Source organism: Hyla sarda, chromosome 5 (genome assembly GCF_029499605.1).
Source record: "Hyla sarda isolate aHylSar1 chromosome 5, aHylSar1.hap1, whole genome shotgun sequence".
Classification (NCBI taxonomy): Eukaryota; Metazoa; Chordata; class Amphibia; order Anura; family Hylidae; genus Hyla; species Hyla sarda.
Genome location: NC_079193.1, coordinates 87,927,699 through 87,948,629, shown reverse-complemented (window position 1 = coordinate 87,948,629; position 20,931 = coordinate 87,927,699). Strand labels below are relative to the sequence as shown.

The window sequence follows — 20,931 nt, the reverse complement described above, 5'->3', positions numbered from 1 at the left end:
TTGGGTACGTACAATGTTTCATCTGAAAAGATCCTTCCATCCGTTGTAAAATATTTTTCTTACTATTTGTCGACGGGATTACCTATTACCCTTAGGCATCCGTACGATATAAATTGAAATAAAATGTCTAACAAAAAAAAAAAAAAAGCAGTGCTACGATTAACTCCAATTGTAGACCTGGCAGCAGTGGACAAGCAAACCACTAGTCAAAACATCAACTTTTCTGTTTCTTATAGATTCTGATTGATTCTTGGTTCATTTTACTTTTCCAAAAAAAATGTTCCATGAAGTAGAATACATACTGTCATTTTTACAGACATGTATAATGAAATCCAGGCATGCTACCAAATGAATATGTATTTTAAATCCATAGGCTAAAGGTATATACTTTAAATTGGTCATTAGTTTACAAGACTTTATCCGCACGTTTTGCAAGGAAATTCTTTAGAATGGTCGCCTGTTCAGTATATTATCTCTGATTTAAATTGTTGGTCTAATCCACAGAAACGAACACTCTACGATTCAGGTGAATTATAATATATGTGTGAACTTAGTGGTTGAGAATGGTTCAGGCCGATTAGGGGTTCTAATTGGAAAAATTATCTACTTGCTTTCCAAGAACAGCACCAACCTGCAATGCAATGCATTCCCCACCAGTGATCACTAAATTCCTCAAGAGACACATGCGTTATAAATCTAGCACATAGCTTAGAAAAAAAATAAAAAAAAAGGTACACATACAAGGCACTCTAAGTGCCATAAAACAGGAATACTTGAATAAGAAGGTAAGCATAGGTAAGATGAGTGAAACTGCTCAGCTTCTTGTATTGCGCTTTAGGCACAACACCAATACACGCCTCTACACAACTACTTCTGGTGTGTAATCAGTTCTTGGACAGGTGCAGGTGGACTTTGACCTCTGCTTGCAAAGCTTGGCGGTAGTGCAGTAATCGAGAGTAGTAGACTCATGGATGATGATTAGGAGTAACCAGAGAATCTCCGAGGGTCCACATGTAACATAGTAACATGGTTCATAAGGTTGAAAAAAGATCAGAGTCCATTAAGTTCAACCTATATCCCTAATGAGTCCCTACTGAGTTGATCCAGAGGAAGGCAGAAAACCCTCATACTGGAGGTAAAAATTCCTTCCCGACTCCAAATATGGCAGTCAAAATAAATCCCTGGATCAACGTTCTGTCCCTATAAATCTAGTATCTATAACCTGTAATGTTATTACTCTCCAAAAATGCATCCGGGCCCCTTTTGAATTACAGAGTTCCACATGACCACCTCCTCTGGCAGAGAATTCCACAGTCTCACTGCTCTTACAGTAAAGAACCCCCGTCTGACGTAGAGGATGCTCCATTGTTATGGATACTGTCCTGGGTATAAATAAATCATGGGAGAGATCTCTGTACGGTCCCCTGATTTATTTATACATAGCTATTAAGTCTCCCCTAAGCCTTCTTTTTTCTAAACTAAATAATCCTAATTCTGATAATCTTTCTGGGTACTGTAGTCCTCCCATTCCCCGTATTACTCTGGTTGCCCGTCTTTGGACCCTCTCCAGCTCCACTATATCTTTCTTGTACACTGGTGTCCAGTACTGTACACAGTATTCTATGTGTGGTCTGACTAGTGATTTGTACAGTGGTAGAATTATTTCCTTGTCATGGGTATCTATGCCCCTATTGATGCACCACATGATTTTATTTGCCTTGGCAGCAGCTGCCAGACACTGGTTACTACAGCAAAATTCACTGTTAACTAAGACCCCTAAGTCCTTTTCCATGTCAGTCGTGCCAAGTGTTCTCCCATTTAATACATAATCCAAGCCCGGATTTTTCTTCCCCATGTGCATTACCTTACATATATCAGTGTTGAACCTCATCTGTCACTTCCCAGCCCAAATCTCTAACCTGTCCAGATCCATTTGTAACAGTGCACTGTCCTCTACTGTGTTGACCATTTTACAGAGATTAGTATCATCTGCAAAGATTGCTACTTTAATATTCAACCCCTCTACAAGGTCATTAAAGAATATATTAAATAGAACAGGACCCAAGACGGACCCCTGTGGTACCCCCCTAGTAACAGTCACCCAATCAGAATAAGTACCATTAATAACCAGCCTCTGTTTCCTATCACTGAGCCAGGTACTTACCCACTTGCACACATTCTCCCCCAGCCCAATACTTCTCATTTTATGCACCAATCTTTCATGTGGCACCGTATCAAATGCTTTGGAAAAAATCCAGAAATACGACATCCAGCGATTTCCCTTGATCCAGTCTGGAGCTCACCTCCTCATAAAAGCTGATGTCACGATGCCGGCTGGCAGGAGGTGGATCCTCTGTGCCAGAGAGGGATTGCGTGGACCGTGCTAGTGGACCGGTTCTAAGTCACTACTGGTTTTCACCAGAGCCCGCCGCAAAGCGGGATGGTCTTGCTGCGGCGGTAGTGACCAGGTCGTATCCACTAGCAACGGCTCACCTCTCTGGCTGCTGAAGATAGGCGCGGTACAAGGGAGTAGACAGAAGCAAGGTCGGACGTAGCAGAAGGTCGGGGCAGGCAGCAAGGATCGTAGTCAGGGGCAACGGCAGGAGGTCTGGAACACAGGCTAGGAACACACAAGGAAACGCTTTCACTGGCACGATGGCAACAAGATCCGGCAAGGAAGTGCAAGGGAAGTGAGGTGATATAGGGAAGTGCACAGGTGATCAGACTAATTGGAACCACTGCGCCAATCAGCGGCGCAGTGGCCCTTTAAATCGCAAAGACCCGGCGCGCGCGCGCCCTAAGGAGCGGGGCCGCGCGCGCCGGGACAGGACCGACGGGGAGCGAGTCAGGTACGGGAGACGGGGTGCGCATCGCGAGCGGGCGCTACCCGCATCGCGAATCGCATCCCGGCTGGAGGCGGTATCGCAGCGCCCCGGGTCAGTGGATCTGACCGGAGCGCTGCAGTGAGGAGAGTGTAGCGAGCGCTCCGGGGAGGAGCGGGGACCCGGAGCGCTCGGCGTAACAGTACCCCCCCCCTTGGGTCTCCCCCTCTTCTTAGAGCCTGAGAACCTGAGGAGCAGACTTTTGTCTAGGATATTGTCCTCAGGTTCCCAGGATCTCTCTTCTGGGCCACAACCCTCCCAATCCACTAAAAAAAAGGTTTTCCCTCTGACCTTTTTGGATGCCAGAATCTCTTTGACGGAGAAGATGTCCGAGGAGCCGGAAACAGGAGTGGGAGGAACAGATTTGGGAGGGAAACGGTTGATGATAAGTGGTTTAAGAAGAGAAACGTGAAAGGCATTAGGAATACGAAGAGAAGGAGGAAGAAGAAGTTTGTAAGAGACAGGATTAATCTGGCACAAAATTTTGAAAGGACCAAGATAGCGTGGTCCCAACTTGTAGCTAGGGACACGGAAGCGGACATATTTAGCGGAGAGCCATACCTTGTCTCCAGGGGAAAAAATGGGAGGAGCTCTTCTTTTCTTATCCGCGAACTTCTTCATGCGTGATGAAGCCTGTAAGAGAGAATTTTGGGTCTCTCTCCATATGATGGAAAGGTCACGAGAAATTTCATCCACAGCGGGCAGACCAGAGGGCAAGGGGGTAGGGAGAGGGGGAAGAGGGTGACGGCCGTACACCACGAAAAATGGGGATTTGGAGGAAGATTCAGAGACTCTGAAGTTATATGAGAATTCGGCCCATGGAAGAAGATCTGCCCAGTCATCCTGGCGGGAGGAAACAAAATGTCGTAAATAATCACCCAAGACCTGGTTAATTCTTTCTACTTGTCCATTGGATTGAGGATGATATGCAGAAGAAAAATTTAATTTAATCTTGAGTTGTTTACAGAGAGCCCTCCAGAATTTAGACACGAATTGGACGCCTCTATCCGAGACGATCTGCGTAGCCAACCCGTGAAGACGAAAAATGTGTATAAAAAATTGTTTAGCCAACTGAGGCGCTGAAGGAAGACCAGGAAGAGGGATGAAATGTGCCATTTTGGAGAATCGATCAACGACCACCCAAATAACAGTGTTGCCACGGGAAGGGGGTAAATCAGTAATAAAATCCATACCAATCAGAGACCAAGGCTGTTTGGGGACAGGCAGAGGATGAAGAAAACCAGCGGGCTTCTGGCGAGGAGTCTTATCCCGGGCACATATAGTGCAGGCTCGCACAAAGTCCACAACATCCGTCTCCAGAGTCGGCCACCAATAGAAGCGAGAGATGAGTTGCACAGATTTCTTGATGCCCGCATGACCTGCGAGATGGGAGGAGTGACCCCATTTGAGGATTCCGAGGCGTTGGCGTGGAGAAACAAAGGTCTTTCCTGGAGGAGTTTGCCTGATGGAGGCTGGAGAAGTGGAAATCAGGCAGTCAGGAGGAATGATGTGTTGCGGAGAGAGTTCAACTTCAGAAGCATCCGAGGAACGAGAGAGAGCATCGGCCCTAATGTTCTTATCGGCAGGCCGAAAGTGAATTTCAAAATTAAATCGGGCAAAGAACAGAGACCACCTGGCCTGGCGAGGATTCAGCCGTTGGGCAGACTGGAGGTAGGAGAGGTTCTTGTGATCGGTGTAAATAATAACTGGAAATCTTGATCCCTCCAGCAGATGCCTCCATTCCTCAAGTGCTAATTTAATGGCTAGAAGCTCTCGATCCCCGATGGAGTAGTTCCTCTCCGCCGGAGAGAAGGTCCTAGAAAAAAAACCACAAGTAACAGCATGCCCGGAAGAATTTTTTTGTAGAAGGACAGCTCCAGCTCCCACTGAGGAGGCATCAACCTCCAATAGGAAGGGTTTGGAAGGGTCAGGTCTGGAGAGCACGGGAGCCGAAGAAAAGGCAGACTTGAGCCGTTTAAAGGCGTCTTCCGCTTGAGGAGGCCAAGACTTGGGATCGGCATTTTTTTTGGTTAAAGCCACGATAGGAGCCACAACGGTAGAAAAATGTGGAATAAATTGCCTGTAATAATTGGCGAACCCCAAAAAGCGTTGGATAGCACGGAGTCCGGAGGGGCGTGGCCAATCTAAGACGGCAGAGAGTTTGTCTGGATCCATTTGTAGTCCCTGGCCAGAGACCAAGTATCCTAGGAAAGGAAGAGATTGGCATTCAAACAGACATTTCTCTATTTTGGCATAGAGTTGATTGTCACGAAGTCTCTGAAGAACCATACAGACATGCTGGCGGTGTTCTTCTAGATTGGCAGAAAAAATCAGGATATCGTCCAGATATACAACAACACAGGAGTATAAAAGATCACGAAAAATTTCATTAACAAAGTCTTGGAAGACGGCAGGGGCGTTGCACAGGCCAAAGGGCATGACCAGATACTCAAAGTGTCCATCTCTGGTGTTAAATGCCGTTTTCCATTCATCCCCCTCTCTGATGCGGATGAGATTATAAGCACCTCTTAAGTCCAGTTTAGTAAAGATGTGGGCACCTTGGAGGCGATCAAAGAGTTCAGAGATGAGGGGTAGGGGGTAGCGGTTCTTAACCGTGATTTTATTAAGACCGCGGTAGTCAATGCAAGGACGTAGGGAGCCATCTTTTTTGGACACAAAGAAAAATCCGGCTCCGGCAGGAGAGGAGGATTTACGGATAAAGCCCTTTTTTAAATTTTCCTGGACGTATTCAGACATGGCAAGAGTCTCTGGGGCGGATAGAGGATAAATTCTGCCCCGGGGTGGAGTAGTACCCGGGAGGAGGTCGATAGGACAATCATAAGGCCTGTGAGGAGGTAGAGTCTCAGCTTGTTTTTTGCAAAAAACATCCGCAAAGTCCATATAGGCCTTAGGGAGACCGGTTACAGGAGGAACCACAGAGTCACGGCAAGGGTAACTGGGAACCGGTTTTAGGCAGTCCTTGGAACAAGAGGGCCCCCAACTCTTGATCTCCCCAGTGGACCAATCCAGGGTTGGGGAATGAAGTTGAAGCCAGGGAAGTCCAAGGAGAATTTCAGAAGTGCAATTGGGGAGGACCAAAAGTTCAATCCTCTCGTGATGAGATCCGATGCACATTAGAAGGGGCTCCGTGCGGAAACGTATGGTACAGTCCAATCTTTCATTGTTTACACAATTGATGTAGAGGGGTCTGGCGAGACTGGTCACTGGGATGTTGAACCTGTTGACGAGAGAGGCCAAAATAAAATTTCCTGCAGATCCGGAGTCCAAGAAGGCCATAGTAGAAAAGGAGAAGGCAGAGGCAGACATCCGCACAGGCACAGTAAGACGTGGAGAAGCAGAGTAGACATCAAGGACTGTCTCACCTTTGTGCGGAGTCAGCGTACGTCTTTCCAGGCGGGGAGGACGGATAGGACAATCCTTCAGGAAGTGTTCGGTACTAGCACAGTACAGGCAGAGGTTCTCCATGCGGCGTCGTGTCCTCTCTTGAGGTGTCAGGCGAGACCGGTCAACCTGCATAGCCTCCACGGCGGGAGGCACAGGAACGGATTGCAGGGGACCAGAGGAGAGAGGAGCCGAGGAGAAGAAACGCCTCGTGCGAACAGAGTCCATATCCTGGCGGAGCTCCTGACGCCTTTCGGAAAAACGCATGTCAATGCGAGTGGCTAGGTGAATGAGTTCATGTAGATTAGCAGGGATTTCTCGTGCGGCCAGAACATCTTTAATGTTGCTGGATAGGCCTTTTTTAAAGGTCGCGCAGAGGGCCTCATTATTCCAGGATAATTCTGAAGCAAGAGTACGGAATTGTACGGCATACTCGCCAACGGAAGATTTACCCTGGACCAGGTTCAACAGGGCAGTCTCAGCAGAAGAGGCTCGGGCAGGTTCCTCAAAGACACTTCGGATTTCCGAGAAGAAGGAGTGTACAGAGGCAGTGACGGGGTCATTGCGGTCCCAGAGCGGTGTGGCCCAAGACAGGGCTTTTCCAGACAGAAGGCTGACTACGAAAGCCACCTTAGACCTTTCAGTGGGAAACTGGTCCGACATCATCTCCAAGTGCAGGGAGCATTGGGAAAGAAAGCCACGGCAAAACTTAGAGTCCCCATCAAATTTATCCGGCAAGGGTAGGCGTAGACCAGGAGCGGCCACTCGCTGCGGAGGAGGTGCAGGAGCTGGCGGAGGAGATGATTGCTGAAGCTGAGGTAGTAACTGCTGTAGCATAACGGTCAGTTGAGACAGCTGTTGGCCTTGTTGCGCTATCTGTTGTGACTGCTGGGCGACCACCGTGGTGAGGTCAGCGACAACTGGCAGAGGAACTTCAGCGGGATCCATGGCCGGATCTACTGTCACGATGCCGGCTGGCAGGAGGTGGATCCTCTGTGCCAGAGAGGGATTGCGTGGACCGTGCTAGTGGACCGGTTCTAAGTCACTACTGGTTTTCACCAGAGCCCGCCGCAAAGCGGGATGGTCTTGCTGCGGCTGTAGTGACCAGGTCGTATCCACTAGCAACGGCTCACCTCTCTGGCTGCTGAAGATAGGCGCGGTACAAGGGAGTAGACAGAAGCAAGGTCGGACGTAGCAGAAGGTCGGGGCAGGCAGCAAGGATCGTAGTCAGGGGCAACGGCAGGAGGTCTGGAACACAGGCTAGGAACACACAAGGAAACGCTTTCACTGGCACGATGGCAACAAGATCCGGCAAGGAAGTGCAAGGGAAGTGAGGTGATATAGGGAAGTGCACAGGTGATCAGACTAATTGGAACCACTGCGCCAATCAGCGGCGCAGTGGCCCTTTAAATCGCAAAGACCCGGCGCGCGCGCGCCCTAAGGAGCGGGGCCGCGCGCGCCGGGACAGGACCGACGGGGAGCGAGTCAGGTACGGGAGCCGGGGTGCGCATCGAGAGCGGGCGCTACCCGCATCGCGAATCGCATCCCGGCTGGAGGCGGTATCGCAGCGCCCCGGGTCAGTGGATCTGACCGGAGCGCTGCAGTGAGGAGAGTGTAGCGAGCGCTCCGGGGAGGAGCGGGGACCCGGAGCGCTCGGCGTAACAGCTGATCAGGTTAGTTTGACAGGACCGATCCCTCATAAAGCCATGCTGATATGGAGTCATACTTTTTTTTTTATCATGATACTCAAAATAGTATCTCTTAGAAAACCCTCAAACAATTTACATACAACGGAGGTTAAACTAACAGGTCTATATTTCCCGGCGACACCTTTTGACCCTTTTTTAAATATTGGTACCACATTTGCCATGCGCCAGTCCTGGAGAACAGACTGTCACTATAGAGTCCTTGAATATTAAAAATCGGGGTCTGTCTATTACATTACTTAATTCTTTTAGAACACAGCAGTGAATGCCATCTGGACCTGGTGATTTGTCTCTTTTGATTTTTTGTAGGCAGCACTGTGCTTCTTCCTGGGTTAGACAGATGACCTGTACTGGGGAGTTTACCTTATCTCGCTGTATTTCACCTGGCATTTCATTTTCCTCGGTGAATACAGTAGAGAAGAATCTGTTTAATATATTAGCTTTTTCCTGATCCCCGTTTATAATTAATTACTCATAATTTTTTAAAGGGCCTACACTTTTTGACCTATTTGCTATTTATATAGTTAAAGAACATTTTGGGGTTAGTTTTACTCTCTTTGGCAATGAGTCTTTCTGTCTCTATTTTTGTGTCTTTTGTCTTTTTTTATTACATATTTTACATATTTCTCCATAGCTTTTTAATGCTTTTTCACTGCCGTCCTATTTTAGTAGTTTAAATGCTTTATTTTTGTCATTTATTGCCCCCTTAACATTTTTTTCTTTTATTCCTGACACTTTTATTCCCATAAGGTATATGTTATGATTCGGCTAGCTGGATGTGGATCCACTGTGTCAGCGAGGGATTGGCGTGGACCGTGTCGGTGGACCGGTTCTAGGGTTGCTACTGGTTTTCACCAGAGCCCGCCGCAAAGCGGGATGGTCTTGCTGCGGCGGTAGCAACCAGGTCGTATCCACCGGCAACGGCTCAACCTCGCTGACTGCTGAGAAGGCGTGGGACAGAAGGACTAGGCAGAGGCAAGGTCAGACATAGCAGAAGGTCGGGGCAGGCGGCAAGGTTCGTAGTCAATGAGGATAGCAGAAGATCTGGAACACAGGATTTGGACAACACTAAACGCTTTCTCTGGCACAAGGCAACAAGATCCGGCAAGGAAGTGCCGGGGAAGTGAGGTTATATGGACAGGGAGCAGGTGGAAGCTAATTGGACTGATTGGGCCAGGCACCAATCACTGGTGCACTGGCCCTTTAAATCTTAGAGCGCACAGGAGCAACCATGCCCTTTCACATGTAGCCAGGCCCCCTCCAGCGGGAGCTGCAAGCACTTGGCAAGCACAGTGTAAACTGCTCAGAAGTCACAGATTTTGTAACTTTTTATGTCAGGCGGAGGCATAATAAGTGCCCTTATATATCAGTGAATGCCACCAATTAGAATAGTAGGTCTTCCACAAATAATATCCAACAGGCAAAGAAAGCATGTCTGCACTGCCCATGTATGAAGCATAAAATCAGGACTTTATTTCAACAATGTCCATATGCAAAAAAGTTCACCCGGGTGTAGGGAGGGAAGGCAGCTCCCAGCTTGGAGCAGGAGCGTATCAGTAGAATGACAGCGTGGTTTCGCGTCAATGACGCATCCTGATCCTTTGGATTACTAAGCAGGTAAATATCGGAAAAAGGGGGAGGAGTGACCCTTCACCAAAAAATACATAATATAAAATATAATAAAAATAAAGGACAATCTTATCCTGTGATCTTATATGAATGAGCTAAGATCATTCCTTTCATTCAAGCCTAACAGGCCCAATGCTCTTGGTCTCATGATCCCTTTTACTTCACATTGCAAAAGTTTTGTATGCCTGTCCACACCTTGCGTTTGTTGAGGGATATGTTCTAGGCCTGCAAATAGAATTTCTCCATGATTTCCTCCATGATGGTCATCTATGTGGGCAATAAAGCGAGTAGCACCTATTTTTGTCCGTAAGGAGTAAAGATGTTCACGGAATCTAACATTAAGATTTCTCTTAGTTTTTCCCACATAGAAGTGACCACATGTGCAAATCAAACAGTAAACTATAAAATTAGACCTACAAGAAATACATTGATTCACCTTCACTATATAACTCCCTAATTGAAAGTGTTTTTTCTCGAGAATATATTTGCAGTCATTGCAATGCCCGCAAGGAAAATTATCGTGAGGTACATTTTTGTTGAGCCAGTCTGAATTAAAAGTGGATGAGATAAAAAAAAAATAATATATATATATAATCTGCTAAGGCAAATTCCTGCAAAAATCCACAGCATACCATTGTTTTAAAATACAGCAGACATATTCAAAAATCCATGGAATTTATGTTACAGTAATTTTAGTCACACCATTTTCACCACATATTCATACCTTCCCACCTAAGGTGGGAAAACGTAAATAACTAGTAATGAGATTGTTAAATGGTTTAGAAGTCCACCAAAAAAGATGAATTTGAAACCAATATGAGTTCACACCTCCTAGGAAAAAGCCAAACAAAAGTACAAATCCCCCTAAAAAAAGATTTTCACATGCTAAAAAAGATATACTTGCTGAGGAGGTAAGTGAAATATTTTCCTATTTTTAGGCTGTATTCACATGTTGTGCTTAAAGAGGTACTCCCGTGGAAAACTTTTTTTTTTTTTTTAAATCAACTGGTGCCAGGAAGTTAAACAGATTTGTAAATCACTTCTATTAAAAAATCTTAATCCTTCCAGTACTTTTTTGGGGCTGTATACTAAAGAGAAATACAAAAAAGAAATGCATTTCCTGTGATGTCCTGATCACAGTGCTCTCTGCAGACCTCTGCTGTCCATTTTAGGAACTGTCCAGAGCAGCATATGTTTGCTATGGGGATTTTCTCCTGTTCTAGACACTTCCTAAAATGGACAGCAGAGAGCACTGTGGTCAGGACATCACAGGAAATGCATTTCTTTTTTGTATTTCTCTTTAGTATACAGCCCCTAAAAAGTACTGGAAGGATTAAAAAATTTTAATAGAAGGGAATTACAAGTTTGCAGGGAGGTGGACAGATGGCAAACAGGCGGGTGGATGCAACCGGTGGGCGATGGTCCGTTGTCGCGCATTAGCGCTTCGTTAGGCCCCGGGGCCTGACGAAGCGCTAAGGCGCGACAACGGACCGCCGCCCACCGGTTACATCCACCCGCCTGTTTGCCATCTATCCACCTCCCTGCAAACGTGCTTAGAGCAACATGAAATAAAGCATCTCTGCAAAGAATTACCTGGTGTTTGAGGTTAGTGCTCCATTGCTCATCCATTCCTTTGTCCGTGATATGTTTGAAGTCTGCGTTAGATTGTGAAGCACAACCCACACCACGCTAACTCCTTCTGCGAGATATATAAATTTAGACAGTGCCAGGTCTACTCTTTTTGTGATGTGAGGATTTACAAATCTGTTTAACTACAGATCTACAGCTAGATCAACAAATGTGCATTTTCAAACAGATTTCTTTTTAAATTGAACTTGTATCATCCACACAGAAATCTGCAACGGAAAAGCTGTAACAAATCCACACTAAAATCCGCATGATTTGGTGCCAATTTTCTGCTGAGGATTTTGGTTAAGAAATGCTGCAGGTTTTGCTCTGCGACATTGACGCTGTACATGGATATATCCTTAGGATACCATTAGAATTTACGACTACCAAAGTAAACTTTTATCCACTGTCCAAGGTGCTGAAAATTGGGGGAGGGAACTAAAAAGCAGCATTTCCCATGGGAAAGTCCATTAGAGTAACAATATCTTGCTTGGGCACACAAAGTCTTTCACTACTGTCTATAGGACACATGAACTTTATCACCATGGTATACAATAAAAAAATAAAATAAAGTCTAGATATTCCTGATTTATGATAAGGTGGTGATCTCCCACCTGTGGCTCAGCAACTTCGGTGAAATTAAAATGCTCAGCATGATGCTGGAACCTCTTGGTCCAAAACAGCTGTAGAGCCACATGTTGGAGATCCCCACTATAAAGGAAGCAATCTAAATATAGTTGTGCTATAAAATGGGTATGTCTATAACAGCCAAGAGTTCTTCTAGGTCATTTCTAGAAAAATGTTAACTTTTAGTACAGAAAGACCTGTTTTGATAAATTCATAGAAACATCTGGACCATGCTATTATCTGTAAAGGGTCTGCTAGACATGTTTGTTACAGTTCTTTAAATATGACCTTTCCTAAGGTAATCCGTGGTTCATAGTGTTGTGTAGACGTTTTCATAAACAAGAAGCAGATGCTCAGGCTGAAGAACCTGAGGAGGCCATAAAGCTGGAAGAAATATTTAACAAAGCTGTTGCATGCGTTCTCTCCTGTTTAGGAGTAAACCATTTTAAGTGAGTATATCTCTAGACAAATCTTAAATCTCCTTTCTTTAATCTTTAGCATCTTTGTTTCTGTTTATGCAAGAAAAAGTGGATCTTAAGTGCAGGCCTGTGAAGTCTTCTATGTTCATCCTCTTATCTCCTGAGCATACCGTTTTCTCCTGCAGAGATTGACAAGCTATCAGATTGGGCAGGAGTCCCCTATATAAAATAGAAGAGTGATTCTTGGCCTTGTTACCATTAAAGGGGTACTCCAGTAGAAAACATTCTTTTTTAAATCAACTGGTGCCAGAAAGTTAAACAGATTTGTAAACTACTTCTGTTTAAAAATCTTAATTCTTCCAGTACTTATCAGCTGCTGTATGCTCCACAGGAAGTTCTTTTCTTTCTGGAGTTCTTTTCAGTCTGACTACGGTGCTCTCTGCTGACACCTCTGTCCATGTCAGGACCTGTCCAGAGAAGGAGAGGTTTTCTCTGGTGATTTTCTCCTACTCTGGACAGTTCCTGACATGGACAGAGGTGTCAGCAGAGAGCACTGTGGTCAGAAAGAAAAGAACTCCAGAAAGAAATACAACTTCCTGTGGAGCATACAGCAGCTAAGTACTGAAAGGATTAAACATTTTAAATGAAAGTAATTTACAAACCTGTTTAACTTTCTAGCACCAGTTGATTAAAAAAAATGTTTTCCACTGAAGTACCCATTTAAGGAAACCCTAAAACATATTTGTTATCCCTGGGAACCCCTACTCACATTTCTGCCTCCAGACTGCTTTGTGAAAAATCTTAAACCAGGCTGAAATCAGTTTACCTTCCCTAATGTCCAGGTGACATGTCTTGCTACTGGTGTTTTAGGTCCCAAGAAAATTCAGGTTTTCTTAGAATCCTGGTTGGAAAATACTGAGCAACATTGTACCATGAAATCTTGTAATTTGAAGCCACTATTTACGAGTTAAAGCAATTATTCCAAGATTAAAATGTTTTACCTATCCACAAAATAGAAGATTTATAGGTTGCTGGTGGGTGGGGGTCTGACTTTTTTGACCCCCCCCCCCAACAATTATGAGAATAGTGGTCATTTGTCTCCCAAGTAAATAGAGTGGTGGCAAGTTCTGGCTGCGGAGAGTTACAGAACATGTGTGTCCACCAGAATGCAGCTCATTAGGTGGATGAACACATTGCTATACACTTTGAACACCAGATGGCACCATATTATTTCTGTAAATGCAATAACTTTTCAATGGCATCAACTTGATTTGTTCCAAACGTGTACAGTAGTTCATTGCTTTTGAATCTATCAATGGTTATGGCCAGGAAAGAGGTCTTCCTCAACCTGCTGTTCTGCAGCTGTGGAGTATAAGGTTAGGAGAGTACTGCTTCTTTTTCATTTTTACACCTCCCCCAGCAATATTTAAAAATGTATGCTGCTGGTGAGCAGACTCAATGCAGAATCAGCCTCCTTCCTCTTCTGGCAAATAACAAAATAGCTCCCTGTTTTTTTTTCCTGCAAAAAGATATTTGCCCAGATTTATCAATCAGCCTAAAACCCTAATTGTCTGTTTTTTTTCATAACAGCCAATTACAGTTCATGTTTCATATCTTAATGAGCTCTTGTAAAATGACAGTTGAGCTGTGATTAGTTGCTATGTGAAAAATCTGACATTTAGGGTTTCAGAATGATTGATAAATATGGGCCCTTCTGTGAGTCAGAGAGGGCTTCTTTGTTTTTATATACACTATGAGAAATTTCTGATATCATCCAAAGAAATAAAGGCTTAATTAAAAAAAAAAAAAAAAATAAATTAAAATAAAATAAATTAAAATGTTGAGCTAAATGCAGGTATTTATATCTATATCTAGCCAGAGATCTATATTACATTTCCATAATCTGAAATGAATCAAACACAAAATACATTCTAAAATAATAAGTAATATACAGAGAAAGAAGAACGCTGCCTTTAACCCAGATCAATTAACATAGTTTTCCTCAGAGAGAAATAGGGCAGCAAAAACCAGGGTTAAAAAGCAAACTAATATTCACATAATCTTTTATCGGCCAAAATGAGAACATTGCTAATGTCTGAGGACATGTCACATGAATGTGACCACTCCTTAGCACTTACCAAGCTGATGGGTTCCATCAAGGAAATTAATCACATAAAGGCAGACATTTCTGCAGGTCTGAAAATTTGTGTCCTGAAGATTTATGGGAGAGGTCCAAAGGGGACAACATTTGATAATTGGCAACATGAGTTACAACCCAACTGAGAAACAGAAAGGGAGGAAAAGGGACCAAAGTCTCCAGTTTAAAATGCTTTTGGCAGAACTCCAGCTACTAGCCCAGAACAAGGCTGACATTTAGCCCCTATGAGCAGCCATGTCTGTCACTCAGGTCAAAGATTCCTAGTGCATGACAGATCTCTGCTGGATTTGGCAGCCAGAATTATATACCTCCCCCTATGGCCACCTTATAATCCCTAACAATATACTAACAGGTTCTGGGCTATGATAGTGCCAACGAACACATTGGGTTTACTGCTCACCATTAACAGCTGCCTGCAGGGCACTAAAAGTATGGAAGGTTCTTGTAATAATTAAAGAAAACAGAATAATGAAGTGTAGGATGCTAGTCAAGAGCATATGTCTTTGCAAGTTATAGTAAAATACTTACTATTTGATATTTGTCAATTCCTTTTTTTTTAAGATTAAAAGGTTATCACAATAAATCATTTTCATACCAAAAGTCCAGATGCTGTTAACAGCAAATTTAAAGTAATATGCAGCGTTTCTTGTGTAACATAACACTTTTTTCACCATTTTTGCTTCCATGTGGCTCTGGTGATGCACATACTGCTCATGCTGCTCAGAAGGCAAGTTCTACATATAATCAGGCTCCATCCTCTTCTGGCAAGTGATAATATAAATACTTGTTTCTTCCCAGGGAATAGGTATAGTGGGATCCAGAGAAGTGAAGATGTACACTGCATGGCATCCCTACTAGGCAGTGCCTTGGAAACTGAGCAGAGAGGCTGGGAATAGGGTCACTTCTATTGACTGCACTGTGGTGAATAGAGGATCGCTGCACAGAGATCTGGCTGTGGAGAGTCACTCAACATGTGTGTGTTCACCAGCATTAAGTTCATTAGGCAAATTTACACTTTGCTATACACTATGAACATAGGTGGCACCATATTATTTCTGTAAATGCCATAACTTTTCACTGGCATCAACTTGATTTGTTCCAAAAGTTTGCTGCTTCTGTGTCTGTCAATGGCTATGGTCAGGAAAGAACAGTGTTCCTCGAACTGTTGCTATGTAGCCAATTCAAAACCATAATGCACTTTATGCCCTGACCTGAATTACACCCTGACAGATAATGGATGTTGGTAAAGATTTTGGAACCTATGTTATCAGCTACAGATGAAGGACATAACTGTAAGGACGTTTGGGAGGTAGTTTGGCATATCCTATGTAATGTAATAAGTAGCAGAGTGGCTTGGTAGCAATTTTAAGAAAGGGTCTCTTGGGTGTCAGGTATCTTGAGTATTCTCATCTCATAAGCGCGATTTCACAAAGATATGCCATCATTATATGATCAGCGGCGGTCCAACCTTTGGGATCTCCAAACTTTGAGATGAAATGACCGCTGAGTTTTAACTCAGTGACCGCTGAGTTTATCCAGATATGTGGACCAACAATTACAACCTTGCATTATTAAATCACCTGCATTTTTAAAAGATGCCACCCACATATTAAAATTATTAGAAGAGATAAATTAAAAGGAACATTACATTATAGGCACACTTGATGTGACTTCTTTATACACGGTGATTGAGCACCAAAAAGGCCGAGAAGCTTCAGAACACTTCCTGAATCTGGAAGGAAACATTTTATATGGGAATCAATCATGTTTATTTTAACCCACAATTATTTTTAATATAGTGATAATTTTTACCTGCAGAAGTGGGGTACGACAATGGGGACCAGATTCGTACCCAGTTATTCAAATTTGTATGTTAGCCACTGGGCGGAAACTCACATCTTCCTGGATGGCAAACTGGGTGCGTGTCTGGTCCTCATTTATAGACAACGTGATTTTTATATAGGAAAATGGGCAATTGGCACTTAAACTGTTTTTAGAGAAAGTTAATAAAAATTAATTTTATCTTAATTTTACAACCAAATATAGCACCACAGAAAACCTTTTTTTTATTTAAATATTTCTATTAAAAATAATATTATTACATCATGCACCTTCTGTAAACATACAGACAGCAACAGCTACATACATAAGAATAGCTGCCATCTTCCTCGCTCGCTGGACAATATTCCCCGCAGTCAATTTTTGCGAGCCAGAAGAAATTGCACAGAACAACGAAAATATGAAGAAGAAGCTGGAAAATTTAAGGGAAAATTCATTAGAAGGGGCTATCAGGAGGATATCCTAGTGGACACGTAGAAAGAAGTAGGGGACGTAGCTAGAGCTTCTCTATTGATAAACAAAAATGAAAATAAAAATATAAAGAATACCAATACACCACTTCAGGACAAAAAAGATAATGTGTTGCATGTTCCCATTATCACCACCTTCTCAACTCATAGTCATTTTCTGAAGAAAATAGTTAATAAACATTGGAACATCCTCCAGAATGATAAAATTGTGGGGGAACTATTACCAAAAAATACCATATTCATCTTTAGGAAAAGCAAAAATATTGGAAGTAAAATAGCACCGACGGTACAAAACCCCAAACCCTCCATAAAGATAACGGATACTCTACTAAATACAAAACCGGGATTCTTTCCATGTCCCCAATGTAAGGCATGCACAATAAGGAAAAATAAGATTCCGCTTTTCACTTTCCACTCTCAGGACCAACAAACAGAAATAAAAATTAAACGACATATAAATTGCAAAACAAAGGGAGTGATATATGGTATTAGATGCCCCTGCAATCAGTTATTTGGGGGTTGTACAAGCTGCCTGTTGTCAAAGAGGATTAGTGAACACTTGTATAATATCTGTCAAAACATTTTATTGACAACCACTGATCATCCCCTGCGGGGACTACATTCTTTGGAATCGAAAAAACTACACCGCATTGGAGAGGGGGAAATTTTATCTCTCAGATGTCTAGGGCTGAAAGAAAATGGATTTGTGAAATACATATTAAATTCATTGGCCCCACAAGGGTTAAATCAGGATTTTAGTTGTTCGGATTCCTGTGAAACCACCCATTTTTCAAAAAAAATTTACCTGGAGATATAAAGGATGACGAGGCAAAGGAGCATCATCCCAGACGAAGGAAGCCGCATAGCTTCCGAAACGCGTCAGAATCTTTTTGTCCTTCTTGGTTCCCAGTAGTGACGTCACTTTTACTTTTTCGAGCCACATCCATATGCTCCAGACGGGATAAGCGAGGTTGAGACGCTACCTGCCGGAGCAGTCTCCCTCCTGACCCGAACATTACATCCACAGGATCCGGATTACAAGCAGGACGACCGGAACATCACAAGATCTGGACCACAAATAGGATCCGGATTACAAGCAGGACGACCGGAACATCACAAAATCTGGACCAAAAATAGGAATCCCCTGGACATTATGAGGATTCCTCCCTTCTTCCTTACAACACGCTCTAAAGAGTGCCGATTAAACTGAAGCCTGGGCTACACGGTGTAATTCATTAATGTAAAAATCCAACAAAGATCGGAACTTCATAACTCATATATTGAAACAACTGAATTATTAACGCTCACCAGTACGGTACATGAACTACATGAATTACAGTCACAGAATTATCTCACAAAAATTGTAAGCACGTATATTTTATACAATATATACTGACATTCCAGCAATTATGATATACATATTAAGCCCTATTTGAGCACTTAAATACATTATATTTATTTGAGTTTTAACTTGCTTTATGGTGCATGGCCTCTTGCTGCACTGGGAAACTGCAGCTCCTCTCCAAAGTAGTGAAGCTGTGCATGGGAGCAACAGTTAAGGGACTGCATGGTGGAATCTGAAATGAGGTGCCTTTTTTTTCAGGAATGAAAAACCCTTATGATCATTAAGCCATGGCATGTCCTAGTGCTACCCAATAACTTTATTAGAAGGGAAACCATACCTTTAATAAATGGAAAATAGTATTATAGATGGCAAACTATGTCCCCTTTGTCTAGTGATATGACATGTATCAGATATATGGCCCATATGATTCTCAAATGGAATATGACCTTTCATATAATCAGATATTCATTTCCCACTAGTAGTAAAATGGACAAGAGTTACGTATATCCAGACATTATAATGGAAATGACATGACCAATAATACGCTCAAAGCAAAATGTCCAGCAACGATAAGGCTTTAGTAACACTGCCATCTGTATCTACATTATTCTGTTCTTTCATATGTACAATAAATGTAAGGATGAGTTTCTCCTAATGTCTTTATTGACTTTAATAGAATTTTTTTTTCATATCATGGCCTCAGTTAACCATTGTTCCATTGATCTCCAATGTTTGCTGGTTTTCTACTCAGTGTTAAAAAAGAAACTTGATGAATCCCATTAAAGCCAACTGAATCCATTATGTTTTCATTTTATTTGCCATGAAACAGGTACGAAAGAGACTACAAATTCTTCTCATACTAATTTGCCAATTGGCAAGAAACTGTAAAAAGGTGTGTGAACAGGGCACCCAAATCTATTTAATGATAAAGCAATCTCATTTTGAGGGGGTTAGCCACAGGTCCTCTTTTAATATGATATATATATATATATATATATATATATATAAAACCCCTTAACGATGCGAGATGTATATTTATGTCCTGCGCCGGCTCCCAATATGTGAAGCGTGCTCCGGGGCTGAGCACGCTTCATGCCCGGCAGGTCCTGGTTGCTATCAGCAACCAGGAACTGCGGCTAATAACGGACATTGCTGATTGGGCTAATGTCCGGTATTAACCCTTTAGACCCTGTAATCAAAGGTGGTCACATCCCGAACAGCTGAGGGGGACAGTGGGAGGCTTCTTACCTTGCTTCCTGCTGTCTGATTGTCGTTCTGCTGCTCCATGCCTGAGATCCAAGCTGGAGCAGCAGAGCACTGATAACACTGATCAATGCTATGCTATGACATAGCATTGTTCAGTGTATGCAATCTAAGAACTGCATGTACTAGTACCCTATGGGGACTAAAAAAAAAAAAGTAAAAAAAAAAAAGTTAATAAATGTGATTTAACCCCTTCAGTAATAAAAGTTTGAATCACCCCCCTTTTCCCCATTTAAAAAAAATATAAATAAAAATATGTAGTTTCACCGTGTGCGTAAATGTCCGAACTATAAAAATGTAATGTTAATTAAACCACATGGTCAATGGTATACACATAAAAAAAAATCCCAAAGTACAAAATTGCGTATTTTTGGTCACTTTGTATACCCTAATAAAATATATAAAAAGCGATCAAAAAGTCCCATCAAAACAAAAATGGTACCGATAAAAACTAGATCACGATGCAAAAAATGAGCCCTCATACATCCCTGTATATGGAAAATTAAAAAGTTATAGGGGTCAGAAGATGACAATTTTATACATACTAATTTTGGTGCATGTAGTTATATTTTTTTTTTATGTATTAAAATAAAATAAAACCTATATAAATTAGGTATATATTTTTTCTGGTTTTGCTGTAAATTTTGTGGTGATATGATTGATGTCATAATAAAGTACAATTGGTGGCGCAAAAAATAAGCCCTCATATGTGCAAAATTGAAAGTGTTATGATGAAAAAGGTGATGAGAAAAAAACAAAAAGGCAAAAAGGGAAAAACCCTGAGTCCTTAAGGGGTTAAATGTGCGAGGGTCTATTTTAGGTTTAAATACTTACACTGCTGTCTCCATTGTGGTCCTAAGTATAATACTTTAATTATTTCCCTAACAAAAAAGACTCCTTAAGGAAATGCAAATATAGGAAGAACTTCCATAGTATTTTTAAGCATTTGTGGTCAGAATACTGAATCTACAAAATATTTAGCAACTTCAAAAACAGTAATATCACAAAAGGCGTTAGGTACTTTACAATTGACATTTAGTAGACAACTCTGATCAAAGTCTAGAAAAAAAAACCTCTAAAATAGTGTGATAATGGCACCATTGGGGTAACTACAGCATCTTCCTTCCTGAAGTAAACACAAAGCAGATGAAACATGGCCTGATGGGTACAACATATAATCCACTCATTTAGTGTAAATGTTGGACTAAAATATGAAATGTGAATAAATATTCTTCATACAGCCATTAAAACCCAACGATGGAGCCAAGGTAATTCAGCACACCTGTATGGAAGCAGATGTAAAGGTGTAGCCTGCTCTGTGTTGTTTCAGCTTTTACAAACTACATTAGCAGTAAATGCTTTAGGCTATGAACCCAGGTTGAAGCAGGAGAGGATAATCATCCTACAGCTATTTACACTTGGAGAAAGTTTATATCTACCATTTATTGGCTTTTTGTTGGCAGTGTATGATATGATTTGCAGCTTATATAAATTGATTTTCAATGTTTCCCCCTTAAAGTGCAAGAACATATTTTATTGTAGGTTTACTTAACTATGAACTT

At 42.4% G+C, this 20,931-nt stretch overlaps 1 protein-coding gene across 10 annotated transcripts in view; it reads right to left on the bottom strand.

Annotated features, from left to right (window-relative positions):
• Nucleotides 1-20,931, bottom strand: part of CREB5 (cAMP responsive element binding protein 5) — a 616,745-nt gene that overhangs the window by 279,280 nt on the left and 316,534 nt on the right. The gene's annotated exons all lie outside the window — the stretch shown is intronic.